Source organism: Trachypithecus francoisi, unplaced genomic scaffold, assembly GCF_009764315.1.
Source record: "Trachypithecus francoisi isolate TF-2019V2 unplaced genomic scaffold, Tfra_2.0 Lachesis_group20, whole genome shotgun sequence".
NCBI lineage: Eukaryota > Metazoa > Chordata > Mammalia > Primates > Cercopithecidae > Trachypithecus > Trachypithecus francoisi.
The window spans coordinates 48,086,264-48,106,639 of record NW_022681466.1 but is presented as its reverse complement, the minus strand read 5'-3'; positions in this window follow the sequence as shown (position 1 = coordinate 48,106,639).

Here is a 20,376-nt window from a genome sequence, read left to right as displayed (position 1 = left end):
ATCTCTCCAGAACCTTGGTTCTTTGTATGTCAGGACTATAGTCAGTCCAGTTTTCCAAATGAGCAGTTATAGAAATACAAAACAGGCTGCTAATTTAGTAGCTACAGACTTCTTTAAACAAACACTTGAAGCACAAATACAGATGAGAGGATTTTGGAAAGACTTGTGGTCACTGGGCCCAGCAAACAAAGGGGAGTTATTGTTTCTTCAGGCTCCAGGGTATGTGCTGGGCTCAACCACACAGAAGGCCGAGCTTAGTCTTCACCTTTGCTCTGTACTGAGCTGTACACCCTCAGCAGGGAATGGAGCCTCCTTTGAATTTCCTGTCCTTCTTGTCATGTGTCTGCAAATATGGTTTCCTGATAACTTTCCCTTTAAACGTTTTGGTTTGAAATGATGCTGTTGTAAGACATAATATGGAGAGATCTGGGATACCCTTCACCCAGTTTCCCCCAAGGGTATCCCCTATCTCGGATAACTACAGTACAACCTCTCAACCAGGAAACAGACTTTACCGTAGGTAGTTTTTGACCCTCTGTAGCCTCCATAGCTTTTCCTTTCTCTTCTAACTTCCCTTCCTTTCTTTCTCTCATTCTTTCTTGCCCCCTTCAGTCAGTCAAGGTTCTCTCACTAGCTACTTTTTTCTTCCATTTTCTCCTCTTTTTTATAGCCCTTTCCTCCAGTGTTACTAGGACTAGTGCTCTGCTAAAGCTTCTATTTTAGCTGTGTCCTTGGGGAGAATCCAGAATGGATCTGCCCTCGCCTTGCTGGGAACCTGCCATCCTCCCCTCAAGATAACATTCTTACTCTCCCCTCCCTCCACACTGTGCTGGGATCTTAGCTGGAGAGACACTTCCAGGCCAGCTGCATTCAAGCCCACAAAACTCAAAAAGGATGAGTGGCTCCAGGATTGGGTTTACCCATCTGATTAGTATCAACAGTGTTGACCCAAATATACCCTATACAATGCTGTCCTGGCTCCCAGGGACTACCCTCTGTAGAAGTCATTATAGTTAAGATACTCATCTTAAAGGTGGTAGACTCTTACAGCCAACCCCATTCAATTTTCCCTTGTAGTTTGGAAAATTGAGACTCTGAAGGGAAGGTTGTCTAGATCCCATAGCCTGTGGCTAGGAAATGGTAAGCTTGGCGAGGACCTGCCCTTCTGATTTCTCATCCAGTGCCCCTCTCACTCACCAGGCACCACTGCCTTTCCCCAGACAGCAAAGGAGGGGGAAGCCCAAACCAACAACTTCAGAGGCCTTCTGAGTGCCTGTTGTTTGGGGATAAGTAGGAAGGTCTTGGCCCTGTCTTTTCTCATGCTTAATTTTTCTTTGTTCCCTAGAGACAGTGACTTCCGAGATGAGGGCCTGTTAATAGGTGACCTCTCCATCATGCATGGGTCATTGCTATGGTGATGAAGAGTGCATGTTTGGAGCCAAGACTAATGATCCCAGACTCTTAGTGATTGTGGCTTTGGGTGAGTCACTTTCTTTCCAAGCCACATTTTCCTCCTCTTGCAAAAGGAGCATAACAAGACATTCTTCACATGAGTATTGAGATAGGTCAATGGAATAAGGTGCACTGGGTTTAGCTCAGGGATGGAGTCTCAGGAAGTGCACCTAGAACAGCAGTGAAGACCACTCAGAAAACCCTCGCGGCTGGGAAGCAGCATACACTGCAGCACGCACTGTGGGGTCACACTGAGGTAGGAGCAATGGGGCTGGGGCTTAAAGCTGGGCTGGACAGGACTTCCCTGAAAACTTAAGCCTGTGAAAACAGCAGGTAGCCCATACTGCCCACTTCGGAGCATTCTGAGCTCCGCTTTCTTTTGATGAAAGTTTTTCTCTCCCTAGCTCATTATTAGCTCACATGAGCTCTGCAGGTTAGATATGGAGATAGAAAATGATGATGCCCTGTGTCTAGGGCATCACCCTGCTCACTCGCAGGAAATCTTCCTCACTGATCCTGGAGGCCTCTGACCTGCTATGCTCCAGGGTCTCTCTCTACACTCTTGTTCTCTCAGAAGTTCCCTAGCTAAGTGATTCCTAAGTCTGACTGTGCATCAGAACTACCTGCAAAGAAGAGAACTGAATTAAAGGTTTCTGGAGTGAGGTTGTGGTTTCTACATAAAGCTGGGATAAGAGGGAGAGAAGTGAGGGGTCCAGGGTGCAAAATTGAGGGAGGCATCTGCTATCAGGATTGTCCATTTGCAAGTTTTGCACCTGAGAGTGAGTGCCTCCTTAAATTTTGTGCCCTGGGGAGCTAGCTTGGTCCTAGTTCTGTCCCTGTCTCTAGACCCAAATTTTAAAAATCTTGCCAGGGATTCTGATGGGTACCTGGAGGATGACACCAACCTGCTGCCTTGTTTGGCCCCTGATCATAACCGCTTTGATGAAGGCAGCATTGATCCTGGTCCTGGGCAAAGAAGCCACGTCCAAGTGCCGTGGCCAACTCCCATCGTTATTCTCATCGCCTCGGAAAGCAAGAAGGAAAATGATCCCAAGTCTCGAGTCTCCTCTTTGACTTTGTTTTTCTCAGTTGCTAAACCAAATCAACCCCCTTCACTCCAACTGGAAGTATGACTCTCTGGGAACTCAGATTGGTCTTGTGTGCCTGTTTCCTATTGAGTTGGGGGACCACAGTGCCCGTTCCCATTTAAATCCCTTCAGTAAGTAGGAGGGAGCATTTCCTAGGCTGGGCCCTGCCTAGGAAATTACCTCCCGCCCTGCTGAAGCTAACAGGGTAATGGGGGAGACACCACTGAGCACACATCCATTCCCATGAACTGTGGGGAGGGCTGCCATGGAGGAGCGTAGGGAGCCAGGCCAGTGTAGAGCAAGGCACAACATCCACCAGCCTTATGGATCCAAGAGCAAAGTCACTCCTGAGAAATTGACGTTGAGCAGAGTTCTCAGGATGGATTTGCTTGGCTGAAGGCAGATGGGAGCATCCCAGGTACAAAGAAAAGCACGGACAAAGGCCCTAGACAGGTGAAGACACGAAGAAGGGAAGGAGACCATCAGTGTAGCCAGAGAGGTAGATTGAACCCAGACTGCATGAACACCACGGTCTTTCCCTACAAGCATTGGCCAAGTTTTATCGAACTTTGGGCTGAAGAGTGACGCTACTTGATTGGCTTTATAAGGACATCAGGCAGCATTGTGCAAACTGATGTAAGGGTAGGAACGGCAGAAGAATAGAAAGCCATTGGCATCGTCTAGGAAAGACAGGATGAGGACTTGGACCAGGCTGTTGGAAGTAAACATGAAAAGAAAGGATGGCAAAAGTCTGCTCAGTCAATTTCTCCAAGTGGTTTTTCCCTTTGTCCCTCAAGGCTGGGATAGTGGCCCCTGCTCTGCTTCCACAGCACCCTGTGCTTTGCTGGATCAGGGTTCCTCTTCTACTGCAGTTGTCTTCCTCAGGATAGAAACCATGTCTTATTTTTAATTCTCACCACCAGTTCCTGCTAGGTAGCAGTGCTCAGTCCACATCTAATGTTATAAGGGTTCGGCACTTGGCGTGACTGAGGCTTCCCAGCCATCACCTGACAATTCAAATGCCCTCACCTTCTGAGCAGCTTCTAGTACATGGCTTGGAATGGGGGACAATAGCAGAAAATAGTTACTGTAGGCTTTTTTTTTTTTTTTTTTGAGATGGAGTTTCGCTCTATCGCCCAGGCTGGAGTGCAGTGGTGTGATCTCAGCTCATTGTAACCTCCGCCTCCTTGGTTCAAGCAATTCTCATACCTCAGTTCTCCAAGTAGCTGGGATTACAAGTGTGCACCATCATGCCCAGCTAATTGTTCTATTTTGAGTAGAGGCAGGGTTTCACCATGTTGGCCAGGCTGGTCTCAAACTCCTGACCTCGAGTGATCTGCCCACATCAGCCTCCCAAAATGCTGGGATTACAGGTGTGAGCCACCATGCCCGGCCTATGTAGGCTTTTTAAGTGTTGTTTCTCCTGGTGCTCTGTAAGTCTCCTGAGAATGCAGCCACACCTGTTTTTCACCATGATACCCTCAGTGTCCAGCACTTTGCCTGGCCCACCATGGATGCTCAGTGAACACATATTGGATGTGATGGAGGGAAAGGCAGGGGTACTGCTTAGGCCATTGCTGGCTGCAGTATTAGAAACCCAAGTCAAAATAGGTAGTGGGCATGTGTGGATGTGTGGTTTGCCTCCACAGCATTCATGTCCACTTCTTCAATGAATCAATGAATGGACAGCTTCCCTAGCCTTCCCTAAAATGCTGTCTTGCTCTGGGTCAAATCCTCTGGTTCTAGGTCAGGAATCCAAGAAGGTTCTTACCTCCCTGGGCCCCAGATGGGCATTTGGAGAAAGGGCCCATAGGGCTGTTTCCAATCAGCTGCCTCCTTTATCTTCCATGTAGGGTTCACCTTGGGATATATAAATAGTAGGCAATTTTCTTGATGCAACTTTTTTTTTTTTCATTTTACAAGAATAGGTCAGAGGAAGGGCCCTGAGGGGAAGGTTGAAGGACCTCGAAGGAAAGAGTTGGCAAACAGTCAGTGAAAGCAGACTTTCCTGAGATTCATTAGTTCCCTGAAGCAGGGGAGGAACTCAGAGAAGTCTAGTTCTTATCTAAAATAATCCCTGCTTCCCTTTTCCTGTGGAGCCTGCCCCACCTAGGGCAGGGGGAGTGAAGAGGAGAGGGGAGGAAGGTGGCATTGTGCTGGCCTATCACCCACTTCACGAACCCATTCCACACACCTTACAATAGCCCCGAGGGAAGGATATTCAACTTACTTTTTTTCAGATAAAGAAAAGGAGGATCAGAGAGGTTAAGTCACTTGCCTAAGGCCACACTGCTAGTCAGAAAAAGTCACTAGAAGGTCAGATGTAGGCACCTAGAGTATGTCACTAGAAGTCCAGATATAGGCACCTCTCTTCCCCACAAGCTCTGAATTAAAGGAACGTGGTAAGTGATCCTAGTGGAATAAAAATAAGAGGACAATCACAGTGGGTGGCTATAGTCAAGGGACATTCCTCAGAGGAGGCCAGGCTCAAAAGCAGTTCTCATGGAGCAAGGAGCATGATACCGAGGGAGATGAAGAAGGACATGCACTGTGTCTTTTGTCCACAAAGCTCTTCTGGAGACGGATAGAATCATCCCCCTGTTTCAGATTAGAAAATTGAGGCCCAGAGACTTGAGCAATATGCTCACAGTTGCTTCACTCATGTGTCTGTTGTGCCCATGTGATCCAGGGTCCCTGCCCTCTGGGCTAGGGAAGCTCCCATCGGGAACTGTTGAGCAATAATCCAAAGCTGGTTGTGATTCCGCGGCAACTCAAGCAGCACAGACAGTGATTTTGTCCCCAAAGAGCTAAACATCAAAACAGTTCAGAACAAGACAGGGAGTCAGGCAGCATGGAGTGTGGCTGCTGTAGGTGGGAGACCAAAGAGCAGGGGAGTTTGGAGGCTCTTGGGTGAGTGATGGTTATGCCCAGAGAGACTCATGACTATTCAGGAGGCAGTGAAGCCTGTTTAGGAGAACTGCCCTGGGTGAGGGAAGAACAGGAGAGCCAGGGCTGACAAGCGCTTGTGAGGAAAGAAGGCAGCCTGGGGGAAAGAGTGCAGAGGGCCAGGCTTGAATGCGTGGAGCTGCTCGGGTGAAGACTCAAGGAGCCCTTGCTCTGGTCCAGGCACTGCGCTGGGCTCTGGGATGTGGGAAGCATAAGGCACAGAACCTTTCTCAGGGGCTCACAGGTTGTGGAAGTGCAGGATGATACAGCGTGGAAAGCACCGCAATAGATGCTCTTCCTAACGTTGTGGAAGCAAAGAGGAATGAGTGTGTGTGTGCCATGGCCTTGGGGAGAGGCTTCCAGAGAAGGTACCGTTGGACAGGAAATGAGAGGATGTGCATGGAACATGTTAGAGATGCAGGAAACAGACATTTTCCAAAGAGAAAAGACATCATGACTAAAGCAAGTGCATGGTTTTACTGGGTTCTGAATCATAGAACTGCCTGGAAGACGAGGAATTGGGGTGATGGGGGAAAGACAGGGGTACTGCTTAGGCCATTGTTGGCTGCCAAGTGTTGAAAACCCAAGTGAAAATAGGTAATGGGCATGTGTAGTTTGCCTCCCCAGCATCCATGCCCCCTTCTTCCAGCCATGGCTGGTTCCTTTTGTGTTTGTTTGATTGAAGTGAGGGTGTCTACATCTCCTCTACCCTCAGTCCCTCTGGTCCAGCTGGGACTTTCACAAGCAGCTCCAGGCTGAAGCACAGGATTCATGCCTAAGCCAACTGGCAAAACATTTCCCCTCGTGTTGCAAGTCGAATTATATCACCTAAAAGTTTATATGTTGCAGTGTTAACTCCCTGTACATCAGAATGTGACCTTATTTGGAAACAGGGGTCTTTGCAGATGTAATTAGGTCATTTAGAGCATGGGGGTGGGGCTGATGAAAGAACATCATGGGAGATATAGACTCACAAACACGGGGAGAAGGCCAGGTAAACATGAAGGCACAGATCGGAGTGATACGTCTATAAAGCCAAGGAGGAAGGCATGAAAGAGGTGCTTCCTCACAGCCCTCAGAAGGGACTGCCAACACCTTGATATTGGACTTCTTCCTCCAGAACTGTGAGACAATACGTTTCTATTGTTGAAGGCACGCAGTCTGTGGTACTTTGTTATGGAGACCCTGGAGAATGAAAACACCTGATGATACTGACTGATGCTGTGTTGGGCAGCAGACCTAAGCTGGTTCAACCAGAGTGACACGTAATAACTTTTGCAGGTGCCACCTGCCACGCCTTTGGCCACTTTCTGTTGGATTGCACCTGAAGTCAGAGCAGCTGCCGCCATTTCGGCCACCATAAGGGCAAGCCTTTCTGAGAATGGAGGCCACAGAGAGGAAGCATTGCTGAGACTGAGAGAAAGAACCCAGGTCCTGATGATGGTGTTGGCATACCTGTATCCAGCCATGGCCAGAGCTAGCTCTCCTTCTAGACTATGAAGTCATAGGATCCAAGAAGTTAACTTTTTGCATAAGTCAGTTTGAGTAAGTTTTCTTTAATTTGTGATAGTGTTTTTACTTACACTGTTTAATTTAAAAAAAAAAGAAAGAAAGAAAGAAAAAGGGGGAAAGGATTTCCTAGAAGGAGGCTGAGACTACATGCAGAAAAAAAATAAAAAAGAAGGAAAAGCTATAATAATCATAGCAGCTGCAGAAATCTTGGGAACTGTAAGTAGGAATACACTCGACTGGCACATTCTCTTTTTTTCTCTCCTCCTTTTTGGAAGGGGGTGAGGGGCAGGGGGTTCCACGTATGACAGCAGCATAGCAGCACAGTCATACCACACCATCATGATGTGACAGGCCAAGTCATACCACACCATCATGATGTGACAGGCCAAGGCAGCAACTGCCAACTCTGGGATCATATCCTGAAAGTCTCTGTCAAGGATCCGGAGACAGTTCAGAAAGTCCCAGGGGAGGGTTTTCATTGACCCACTCAAGATCATCACAGTGGAATGGCTCCTCCTTATCTGAGATGTGGGACCTGCCTAAAAGCTACCATCAGGTCCTTTCCAGGTCTGACACGTGATTCTTATTGTAGGAAACAATAATTCTATGATCTGTTAGGAGAGGTTCAGAAAGAAGAGTTGCACGGTCCGATAGATGTGGGTGATCTTGGATTCCCCAGTTACGTAGCTTGACCCCAGACTTCTCAGAGCCTTTAACATATTGTGTATGTTGAGGATTTCCAGGGGGCAGGGAATATGTGGGCAACATTCTGAAACTTATCTGATGATAAAACACCTTTATCCCAGCGTGTCTAAAGGATTATACCTCTTAACGGTAAGATGTGTGTTTTCTTCACATTTGTTTTCTCCTCTATATCTAGGCTAGTAGATTACACACAGAAGGCACCCAAGGGAATCCCAGAAGCCCAGGGCTGGAAAGGGCCTCACAATTCAGCTTGCTTGGTGTTCCTTGCGGTACGTGAATGTGTTTCTAGCGTCCCTCTACAGCTCTCTCTGATATTACCACGTCTACCCTAACTTAGTTGTTTTAGTATCGATGCGGTGCCTCCCAGGCAATGCGGTGTCCTGGATAAGAATGGGATCTCTGATGCCTCCATACTTTTGAGCACCGCCTGGTCTGCAGGGATCATGGGTGGCATCTGAATCCCCAGTGAAATTCCCTGAGCCTTACAGTCCCAATGGGCCTTGTCTGTCACTGAGTTACAAGCCACACTCAGTCTCTGGAGATGCTGAGTGCCATTAATGGACATGTGATGCCGGCTAAATAAAAACAATTTTCAACCTCCAGAAGTATCTCATCCACTCACAAAGTCATCCATTGTGTCTCATTGTATGCACGTCTTGTTAGTGCCATGCTGTTATCGATCTATAGCATCTCTGCTGCCTGTGCGTTTGGAGGCAGAAACGTGTCAGAAAATACAGACGGGGGAACTGGAAAATGCCAGTGCCAGTGAGCATCCTGTCCAACCCCTACCTTGCCTTTATTTGCTTTTACTCATGTAAACACTGGCACAGAGAGGCAAAACAACTCGCCTGAAGTCACACAGCAAATAAGTGGCAGTGTTGAAATTTGTTAGTACTAAGGTGCAGAAAAGGGTTAAATGTTTCCTAAAATGTATTTGTAGAGAGCACTGCTCTTTAGGTACAGTCGAATCCGTGTTGGAAACACTATTCGATATGATGTGCTTGGAGGGGGCACATTGCATATCAGCGTGGTAAAGGCTCTAAGAACCTTGCAGTAAGGGATCTTGTTGCATTCCGTTTAACCAGTATTTTCCAAGTTTATATGACCAGGTAACTTGAACTTCCTTTTTGTAAAAGGCCATCCTAAAGAATTAGTTTCTCAGTACCTATACTTGAAGAAAGAGCCAGCCTTTGGCTTTGTCTGTATAGTTGTGGCATTGTGGAGGGCTGGGGTTGGGGGAGCAGGTAGGGCAGGAGTGGAGAGCAGAGAGGAGGCTGTGAGGGCTCAGAGGGCCAGTGGCAAGAAAATCAACATTGGGGAAGCCTGGGCCTGAGCATTTCCTTGATCAATGGCTTTGCTTATTTGCAGACTGATAAGAGCGCCAGGCCAGAGGAGGTGGCTTCAGGGTAGACACTGACAACTGAAGGTGAAATCCAGTGAGTTCCAGGCTACTGTCAAAATCTAGGGGAAGGAATGGGGAATCCAAAAGGGGTAGGTGAGGTAGGGCTATGACTTCAAGGGGCAGGGAGCTAACATTAAGTGGAGAGTGATTTTCTATAAAAAGGGGATGGCAGAGCATGGAAATAGTACCGAACTCCCCAAACAGGGTGGTGGCAACAGTAAGGAGGAATGCCTTCTAGGAAGGCAGTGGGGACACTAGGGATATGTTCCCGCTGTGTCTGAGCACCAGTGCCCTGGGGGACAGAGACATCCCAAGCACCTGGGGCTCTGGACAGATGTGGAGCAATTGGATGCCCAACTTCTCCTGGGTTACACCTCTGGGTTTACACTCGCATATGGGGCATAGTAACCTGCAGGCCCAGGAGAGCTGTCTGCTAGCTTGGAGCAAAGAGGGCTTCCAAACTCCAGGCAGAGGGCAAAGGCAATTAGCCAGTCCATCTGTGCTTCCAGGAGAAGAGCAGATTATAGCTGACAGATTCCTGAATACTCATTGTCAGCAACTAGTGTGGACCAGTGTCCAGGCTCACGTCAGGGCGGGAACCCAGAGATCCGGGTACATTCCCAGCGATGCCACCAAACAGCTCTATTTTCCCAGGAAATCAGTTCTTTTTCTGGGTCCCAGTGTCTGCATCTTTAGAATGGGTTGGCCTCAATTATTTCTTGATTTTCCTCGGTAACTTTTAAATTCTCTGGCCATGCGAGTCACCCCTCAACTGATCTTCTGCCTGCTTGTGTTACAAGTTCACACATCACTGTTCTTTCTTTTGTAGATCTAAAATGAGACTCTCACCCTAGAATTATAAAAAAAAAAAAAACAAATTTTACAGGAAGGTGCATTTAAGACATTTTTCAAGGAAGACACATTTGAGAAATACAGCTTGCCTGAGGAAGCAAAACTGATAATACCTTGTGATTCAGCCACACCTGGCTTGAGCTTAGCAAGTCATGATGCCTGCCTCCCTGGGCATCAGCATTCCCATGGGCAACCTCACAAGGTAATTGGAAACGTTAGGGATATATAAAGTATATACCCTATAGTGCGCTGTGCACATGGAACGGCATTGGGGATGACAGAACGGTGATGATGATGATAAAATTGCTGGATTTTTAGGTTAAAAGTTGTGATAAACAGACAAGTGGGGTTATTAAAGGCAAAATGTTACTTTCTCTATTCAATACCTGTCCTGGGGCTATTGCTGCTGGAAATCATAGCAATACTACTGTCCCACTCCCTTGCAAGGAGTCAAGGAAGGGGTTAAGATTATCCTGATGTCGGGTAAGTCCTATCTTATTCCCCAGGCAGCAGTGAGGGGTGAGTGAATCAAAGATTTTCCTGGGAGTCAGGGTTCCCCAGAAAAAAACTAGGATATTGGCTCACTTCACTTCAGTAACAAAGGCAACCCTGTCGATAAAAGACAGAGCCTCGGGGTCTAGTCTTCTCAATCTCATGCACTCTGCTGCTGGCCCACAGAGCTTCTACATCTTGCCTTCTCCCTTTCCTCCTCCTTCCTCAAATCAAAACCTCTTGGAGCTCAGTGAGTGGTTGGATTAGGAGGAAAGGGACCAGAAGGCAGTTCAAAAACGGCCTTGGACTGACTACAGTTCTGATCCTAGCTCCGCCACCAAATAACTCCAGGACCTTGAGAAAACCACAGTCTTTTTCTGAAGCACAGTTTTTTTCATCTCTAAAACACAGGATTCAGCCCTAGGGACACTACCAACTCCACATTCCAGGATTAGGATGAGAAATGAGGAGAGACATTACATCAGACCCATAATATTGATCTCTGAGTTCAGAGAGCTTGACATGGGAAGGACACATTGCAGACACATCAGCAATAGTTGCCATACCCCATCCTCATGAGGAGAATGGGGAAGGGGCAGATGAGGAAATGCAGCTGGAGCTGGGGAGGAGATATTTATGCTTTTCAAGAGGCAGACCCTCAGCCTCAGGACAATCTCCTAGGAACTGGGCAACCAGGGAAAGGGGAAAATAACAACAGTAGCTAGCATTAACTGAGCACCAAGTTCTGACATCCAGCTTTCCAGTCCCTCTCCCTGTGAGTTTTCAGAATTTGTATCTAGGTATTCATCACCTCTTTTTTCTCTCCTGGGCATACTTGTATCATACTGCCCATAGCTAAACACTATTTCAGTTGGGGTCTAAACCATCCTGACTGTCAGATTGCTGTTTCTATACCTGGACACTCTACTATTGACTTAGCCTTAAATTGTGTTAGTATCCTTTTCGTTGTTGTTGCTGTTGAGATGGAGTCTCACTTTGTTGCCCAGACTGGAGTGCAGTGGTGCAATCTCGGTTCACTGCAACCTCCATCTCCCAGGTCCAAGAGATTCTCGTGCCTCAGCCTCCCAAATAGCTGGGATTACAGGTGCACCACCACCACACCTGGCTAATTTTTGTATTTTTAGCAGAGATGGGGTTTCACAGTGTTGGCCAGACTGGTCTCAAACTCCTGACCTCAGGTGATCAACCTGCCTTGGCCTCCCAAAGTGCTGGGATTACAGGCGTGAGTCACTGTACCTGGCCTGACCTGTAAAGAGAGTAGCTCTTTGATGTACTTGTTGCCGCACACTCCTGGTGACTATTCAGCTTCCGGCCAGCTACTCAGCCACTTCTCTTAGATGTTTCTTTATCATTACTGCAAATCAGCTCTTTCCATCCTGTCCCTGTGATTGATTCCTGAGCTCAGTATGTAGAACTTGACATTTATCTCTGCTAAATTTCATTCTGTTGGTTCAGGTCCATTGTTCCTAGCTGTCAGAGTTTGAATCTACCCTATCGGCCTTCTCTTCCAGCTTCATGTGGGGCTATGAGGGTGAGGGAGTGGAGCTGACTGTGGCAGAACTGAGATAGGTGGCTGCTGTTACAAGGCATGGCTCAGTAAAGTGAAGAGAGTTGGATGGGGATGAATGGAGTTCATGGAATGGGTCTGGCTCAGCGCTGGTACAGAGCATGGCAAATAGCACAATAGACAACATTTATTATGGGTTGGTAAATTTGAGTTTGGTGATAGTGTACAAGGCAGTTCAATATGGTGGGTGGGACACGTGAGCAGTAGTCCTAGGCAGGTGTAATACCAGAGGGGCACAGCACTGAGATTCCAGAGGGTCAGAGCAACAAGAGTGAGACCCAATCAGTGGCTGGGAGAACAGAGGCAAGAGTCCAGTGCTCTGGAAGGGAAAGAGCATTTTCAAGGATTAGGCAGGGAGTTAACTTAGACCCCTCTCTTTCCTTCACCTCTCACACCCAATAGACCACCAAGACCTGCTGATGCTACCATCCAACTATCTTGCAGTTAATTTTCTTTCCACGTTTTGTTTTATCTCCAGTTTAAACATTATTGTTTATTGCTAAATCTGTCGATAACTAACTGATCTTGCATTCTCAATCCCTCCCACTGTATAACACACGGATCTTTCAAATTTATGTCTGACCTAAACCTTTTTATGGTTCCCCATCATCGGTAGCATGAAGTACAGACTCTTTCCCATACTGCAAAGACCCTCTGTGATCTGGCTTCTGCTATATCCTCAGATTCAACTTAAGCTTAATCTATTCCAAATGAGGTGCAGACATCAAATCTAGCCTCCTAGTCTTAGCACATCCTGATCTCTCTGCCTGGATCACCTACTAGTCCTGCACTTGCTCATCTGTGAATTCTCAACCTTGCTATCCTAGTCCTGATGTAGCCTCTTAAGGGAAGCCTTTCTGGAGCTCAGGGTTCAAAGCCTGGCTACCCCAGCACCAGGGTGAGCAGCCCTCATAACTCATTATCGTGCATTTTATTAGAGTTTATTTGTGTACCTCCCTTACTGGACTTCAAGCTCTTTGAAAAAAGGTATTGCTTTTTTAAAACCACTGCATATAATACGTGATCAGCAGGCTTTTGATGAGATGGAAATGAATATCGTGGTTTCCAGCTATGCAGTCTGGGGTTAGGGCAGAGTCCTAGGATACTGGGATATAGGAGTAAAAGATAGAAATGAGGCTGGACAAAGACCTAAGTCATTAGGGTGTGTGAGTGTGCATGTGTGTGACAGAGAGAGAGGAAGAGAGAGAATATACCTTCATCTCTAGGCCTGCCCTAGACATCAATGGAAAAATATGAATTTCCTTGATTAGCACTAATTATGGATGTGTGTGTGTGTGTGTGTGTGTGTACCGTGTACATGCACACGATCTGTAGTGTAGCATTATGAAAAGAATCAGGCTTTCAGAATCAGGTTTATTGAAAAGAATCACTAAACCAGGGTATACTGCTTCTGCTATTTTGCAGCCATATGCCTTTGGATAAGCTCATCGATCTCTCGGATCCTCAGTTTTCTCATCTGTAAAATGGGGCTAATCGTGTCTGTCTCTGAGTCGGTGTAGATAAGAAAACACCTCACCCTGTGCCTGGCGTGTGGCAGATGCTCAATAAATAGCATGCACTTGGTTATGGTAGTTGTTCCACTGAGGAAATGTAAGCCCAGCACACCAGCTGGACTAAGCATGGTCTTCGCTGCAGGGAGGCTGAATGTCATCAAAAGGTTCTTCAGGAAATGAGAGCAGAGGAGAAGACAGGCTGTTACCAGCCTGATCCGTTAAGAACTCTTTCTGTAGTCCTCACTGGGGCAGGGTCAAGGGGCCGGGAACACTTGGACAAGCTGCTCAGCACATCCTCTTCTGCGACAGGCTGGAGTCTCACTCCCAATGCCTAATGCTCTATCTTCCCCTCTCAGGGCAATGATTCTATTAGTCCCTAAAAATGGCTCTCTTTACAGTGCCGCCTCCTGACAGGCAGGAGGGCTTCCAAGATTTCAGTTTAAATTCCATTAGCTGCTTTTTAAATTTATGCTGTCCTCCCAGAGACGGCCCACAGACTCTGTGCTGAGATAGAGAGACAGCCGCAGCTTGGCCTTATCCGCAAGCACACCCATAAATCATCGCTCTGGTGGTTTCATCCTGGGGAAGTGACACATCTCATCTCATTGGTTTAAGTTTCCAAGGCTGGTATTTTCTGATTTCCTACCTAGACTCTGATGATTATTCTGTTTGGAGTCTGCATCCTCTTATGCCAAGGATCAGCAAACTTTTTCTGTAAAAGACCAGAGAGTAAATATTTTAGGCTTTGGGACACCTATGGTCTCTGTCATATATTCTTTCATTTTCATTGTTTTCTTATTTTGTTACAACCCTTTAAAAATATAAAATGGCTGGGCGTGGTGGCTCACGCCTGTAATCTCAGCACTTTGGGAGGCAGAGGTGGGTGGATCACAAGGTCAGGAGTTCGAGACCAGCTTGGCTAGCATGGTGAAACCCCATCTCTACTAAAAATACAAAAATTTAGCAGGGCATGGTGGCACGTATGCCTGTAATCCCAGCTACTCAGGAGGCTGAGGCAGGAGAATTGCTTGAACCCAGCAGGCAGAGGTTGCAGTCAGCCAAGATTGTGCCACTGCACTCCAGCCTGGGCAACAGAGGTAGATTCTGTCTCAAAACATAATATATATATATACATGATATTTTTAGTTTGGGATTGTATAAAAATATGCCATAGTCTGAATATTGCCCCAAATCAGAGGGCCATAGTTTGCTGACTCCTCACATCATTCACTAAATAAATGCAATCACAAATTTATTTCTACCCCCTCCACCTTTTGCCCCATTTCCTGACTCCTCCTCCCTCTCCTTCTCTTTCCATCTTTTCTCTTCCTATCCTCCCCTCTCCGCTTCCTTCTCCCCTCCTTTTACTTCCTCCCTTCCCTCCTCTTCCCTCCATGCCCCTCCTCCCTTGCTCCCTTCTTCCTTTTCTTCTTTCCACCTTCAGCATTTACAGAGTATTTACTAGGTTTGGGAGTGCTGTGTTGTGACTCAGGGATACAAAGATGAGTACAACAAGACCCTTCTCAAGGATGTTCCAGTATTTGAGGAGATGAAGCCTGTAACTGTAGATGGTCCAGTGTACTAACAGGAATCACAATCTGTCTGCCTTGACACTGTATGGGCAGTGTGACAGCGTTATCTCCGGCCACCGCCTGCAGGCCATGGAAGCCCAGTAGAGAGAGAAGACAGAGTCTGCCTGCCTAGGGAGAGGTTGGCCATCCCAGGGAGGTGGGACCAATCTAAGTTGGACCTCAAGCAAGAGTTTACCTCATAGTGCTTTCCATGCAGCAGAAACATTTAAGCAAAAGGGTGAAAGCAGGAGAGTACATTTGTGAAAGGAATTCCTGATAAGTCAGGTGGGGTACACAGCACACCTGAAGGTGGAATGATGTGGCAGGTAGGAGCCTGAAGAGCATTTACTAGGTTTGCTCAAGCTTGAAGTTGCTCTAGGCTGCCTTCAGTTTCTGGGTTTATCCTTCCAACTTGGCACTGCCTTCCATGCCAACCTCCTATGGTGCAGACCCCTGGAATAGCTCCCATCACTCACCAGCACCATCATCTCCAGATAAAGGCCTGTCAATATTTACCCATGGGAGGGTGACCTCTTAAACTTCCGAAGAGTTTTGGCCATGAATGGAATTCAGCTGACAAAATGTCAGAGCCAACCTCTAGAGCTGGAGTTGGTTCCATTCTCAATCCTTTCAAGAGTGGGGATCTTTGGGCCAGTTCCTTCAGCTTCCCAAGCTGGTTTTTGTTGTTAAGTTATAACAGTGCTTGCCATAGGAATGTTGGGAGAAAGAGTTGAGTTAATGGACATAAAGTGCTTAGCACAGCATCTGGCACAGGGTAAGTGTCCAGTAAATGTCAGTTGTTTCTATCAAGAGAGGGGAGGAAGGTAGAACGGAGGGAGGGCAGGACAGGATGCTGGGGTCAGATCACACCTGCCTGGAACTGACTTTGGACTTTAGCACGTAGGTAATGGGGACCATTTAAAGGTTATAAGCTAAGACCTCAGATTTCACCCCCTTTAGGCTCTAATCCCCTTTTTGACTATGGACATTGACAAAACCTATGGGACAAGCTTCAAAATGTCCACTTCACAGATGAGTCAAGTGAGGCTTAGGGAGATTAGTCTTTTCCTCAAAGCCAATCTACTCATCAGCCACAATCCCAAGTCTGGTTTCCTGAACTCTGTGTTCTGTGCTCTTCTCTCCCACACTGCTCACTAACAGACTGACAGACGGCATCATGCCAGCCTTGCCCAGGCTCCAATTAGCAGACAAATCGGAACTGGCTGGCGGGGCTGCGTGCCTGCTGCAGTTGTGTTTATCATTCATCAGAGAAGAGAAGCGAGCTGCCAGGCCGACAAGTCAGGCCCTGTGGAGAGAGGATTTAAGGTGATGTAGCCTATGGGGCTGGTCCTGGGTATGATAATTTGGATTGTCGGATATGCTTAGGAGCAGAATATTTCAGCAATTCACTGCAAGCTGAATATAGCCCTTGCCCAGGGAGTGCTTTCAGTACTTAGGGAACTGGTAAAAGCAAGGCTAGACTGGGAACCAGGAGGCCTGGGTTCTACCCTAGCCTTGTCATTACAATAGGGGAGAAAGCACATCTTATTTTAATTTCTGGGTTTCAGAGTCCTTCTGTGTAAAACGAAGAGTTTGGGAAAATTCAGCTTGAGAGAAGCTAGTACTGTAGTGGGGTTATGGAAAACTTCCGATCCCTTCTCTTTAAATAGCCCTCCAGAGGGAGGTAGTAGCTGTGCGGTAGCACAGAGCAGTGAAATGAGCATCTATCTGCATTTGCATCTGGACTTTGCCTGTAACTCACGGTGTGACCTGAGGTTTTCCAGCCCTGCTTCAGAACTTGAGTTCTTGCATCTGTACAGCAGGTGGATTGGGCCAGAGCAGAGATCTCTAACTGATGACCTGTGAGCTAAATCTGACCTGTGGATGAGACTCATTTAGTTCCCAGACAGATTCATCTTTCTAATTTTTACCCATTTTTTAAGTGACCCAACATGTAAAAATTGGAAGAATTCACATACAATTCTGTATTCCAAGATTTTCTTGAAAAAGCAGAGGGTAGCCTGGCATGGTGGCTCATGCCTGTAATCCCAGCACTTTGGGATGCTGAGGGTGGGAGGATGGCTTGAGAATAGGAGTTTGAGGCCAGCCTGGGCAACATAGTGAGACCCCGTCTCTACAAAAACTAAACAGAATTAGTTCGGTGTGGTGGTGCGTGCCATACCCAACTAATGGGTGGAAGGATTGCTTGAGCCCAGAAGGTCGAGTCTGCAATGAGCTGTGATGGTGCCACTGCACTCCAGCCTGGGCAATAGAGTGAGGTCTTGTCTCAAAATAAAATTAAATGTTAAATTTTTTTTGAAAAAAGGAAACAAAGGGCTTAGTCACACTGAGCCCCCATTCACACTGGGAGCACACACAGGCATGTTCCTTTGGACTGGTGGCCACTGCCGGTTCCCATCATTACCACCCTGCACACTGGGCTCATTCATGTCACTGGCTTCCGGAAACATCTGAGAGTGCAACCCTTGCACAAGGCCTTGTGAACCCACGTTCTCTGCCCGTAGGCATGAACATGTCACCCTGCTCTCTGAGACGGAGACCCAACCCCTCCTGGGGGCCATGCACCCTCCCCAGTAAGGCCATAGAGTCTGTTGTCTGCATCTCCACACTTGCTTAGATGACTGTATTACAACACACAGCAATTATTACAGATTTTCACATGTAAATTTATGTTACTGTAGTGAACACGCCTTTTCAAGCTACTGCACCCTTTTGGAGATGCTGAGCCTTTTCACAGACAGGTGCCCACCCCACCCACCCCATCCATGACCCCTCCAGCTCTGTGGCTCCAAAACTCTGTGGCTGTCACTGTAATTCTTGGTTCATCGGCCATATCCAGAGTGTTCAATCGTCATACAAAAGCAAGATGAGGACACACCAAACTGACAAGCAATGACTCTCCAGTAGTGGGTAGTTCCTTTCCTGGATGCTGCTTTTATTTCTGTCTCCTGCTCAGTCTCTTTTGGCTTTAGACACACACCTATGTTCTTGGAAACTCCTTTGGATAATGGCTGCCACCTCCAACTCCGCATGTCCCATCTAGACTCATTGTCACTTCCTCTACCTCTATCCTTGCTCCTTTTCCCTTGTTCTTTATTTCAATGACTGAGCACCACCCAGTTGCCCTAGCCAGAAAATGGGGAGTCATCTTCTATTTCTCCCTTTCACTTATACTCTAAAGCCCATCAAAACCAAGTTTTGGTGATTCCACCTTTTCGAAGGTGTCCACTTCCTCCCAGTCTCACTGCCCACATCCAAGTCAAGGCCATTACGGCCTCTGGCCTGGACTCCTGCCATAGCCGGAGAACTTGGGATCCCCTTATTCACATTCAGTCTACTACCCTCCAATCCCATTGCACAAGCCAGCATGGTCTTTGAAAAACCCAAATCTGATCATGGCAGCCTATATTTAAAATCTTTTCAACACTTAAGATAAAGACCCAAGTCCCTAACAAGGCAGGATGTGGGTGCTCTGTGTACAGTAGGTTTGGAGGCATTCTCACTTGCCACAAAACTCACAGTCACCAAGAGAACCAAGCCTGGGGCTTCCAGGAAGCAGCTCATGTGGTAACGTAAACCACAGAGATCAAGAGGGCTGCCCAGCCCTTGTCATTGCAATAAGGCCATTGCACATCTTCTTTTAATTTCTGATTTTCAGTGTCCTGTGTAAAAGGAGGAGTTTGGGAAAATTCAGCTTAATAGTAGGTAGTATTGTAATGAGGTTACAGAAAAAATCAGATTATTTTTCTTTAAACAAACCTCCACAGAGAGTTCTCAATGGTTCCAGGAGCTCAGTCTGACCAAGATCAGGGTGAAACTCTGCAGTCACTCTCTGTGCTGAAAGAGAAGCACCTGTTAATGCTCCTCAAGATTTCTTAAAAAGTCACCTCTAGAGGCTAGAGCCTGGAAGAACTGAGTCATCATTATTTTGACTTGAAAGCAGGGACAGAAGCTTCTCCTTGGACCAGGTTCCAAGGCTAGTTGGTCATAGCTGTAGGCAGCCTGTCCCTTAGCATTAGTTGTCCTTGATCTTAGAACTTTAAGACTGAGGAGAACGCTTCTTTCCACTTATTATTATTGCTCCCACTGGGTACTGAGCCTGCAGAGTTATAGTGTGAAAAGAGATGAGCATTTACAAAAATAAAAGGAGAAGAAGAAGATGAATGAGTCTCAGAAGAGAGTGAATCCACCAGATTTAAAAAGAGACCAGGGAAAGGACCCTAGTACCATCACATCTACACTCCTGCTTACTCTAGCCGGGTCCAACCTTGAAGCTGCTCCAGGCTGCCTTCAGTTTCTGGGTTTATCCTTCCAACTTGGCACTGCCTCCCCTGCCGACCTCCTATGGTGCAGACCCCTGGAATAGCTCCCATCACTCACCAACACCATCATCTCCAGAAAAAAAGCCTGCCAATATTTACCCATGGGACGGTGACCTCTTACTTCTGAAGAGTTTTGGCCATGAATGGAGTTCAGCTGACAATCTCTCAGTACCAGCTGGTAGCCCCAGCCTCTGTGCAAACTGGAAACCTGAGGGCCAGGGAAGGGAAGAGAAGTGACTCAGCCAAGGTGAACATGGTGAACTTGGCTCCAGGAACATGTATCCTGTTGTCTGGTCTTGTGCTCTTTGCATTATATGAAATAGTTTTATTGATCATTCTACAAAGTAATGGAATTTTCAAGCTAAATTTTAGCATGGGATTCTTGGGGATGGGTATAAATGATGAGGGTGCTGGCATGGCAGGACTGCTTTAGGAAGAAGAGAAACTAGTAAGAGTAAGAGTAGAATACTTTTGTTGTTCTCGATTGCACTAATTTTAGCTTTTATTTTCATTAAATCATTCTCCTGTGTTGTTTTTCATTTATTTTATGATTCCTTATCTAATTTCTTAAGTTGATTACTTAGTGCAATCATTTTTAGCTTTTCACAAGAAATAATAGAGGCATTGAGTGCTATAAAATGTCCTCTGAGTACAGCTTGAGCTGTGTCCCATAGGCTTTGATGTGGAGTGTTCTCCTTTTCATTACTTTCTAGATAATGCATAACTTCTGTTTTTATTTCTTTTTTTGAGCCAAGGATTACTTAGGAAAATATCTCTTAATTTCAAAGTAGTTAAGAGTTTTGAGGCCATTGGAGACATAATGAAGAGGAGTTGGCGCCAAAGAAGAGACAAGCAATTAAAGGCAACTTCCCAACTTCTGTCTGGTGCCAGCTAGGTTGGGCATTTTTGTC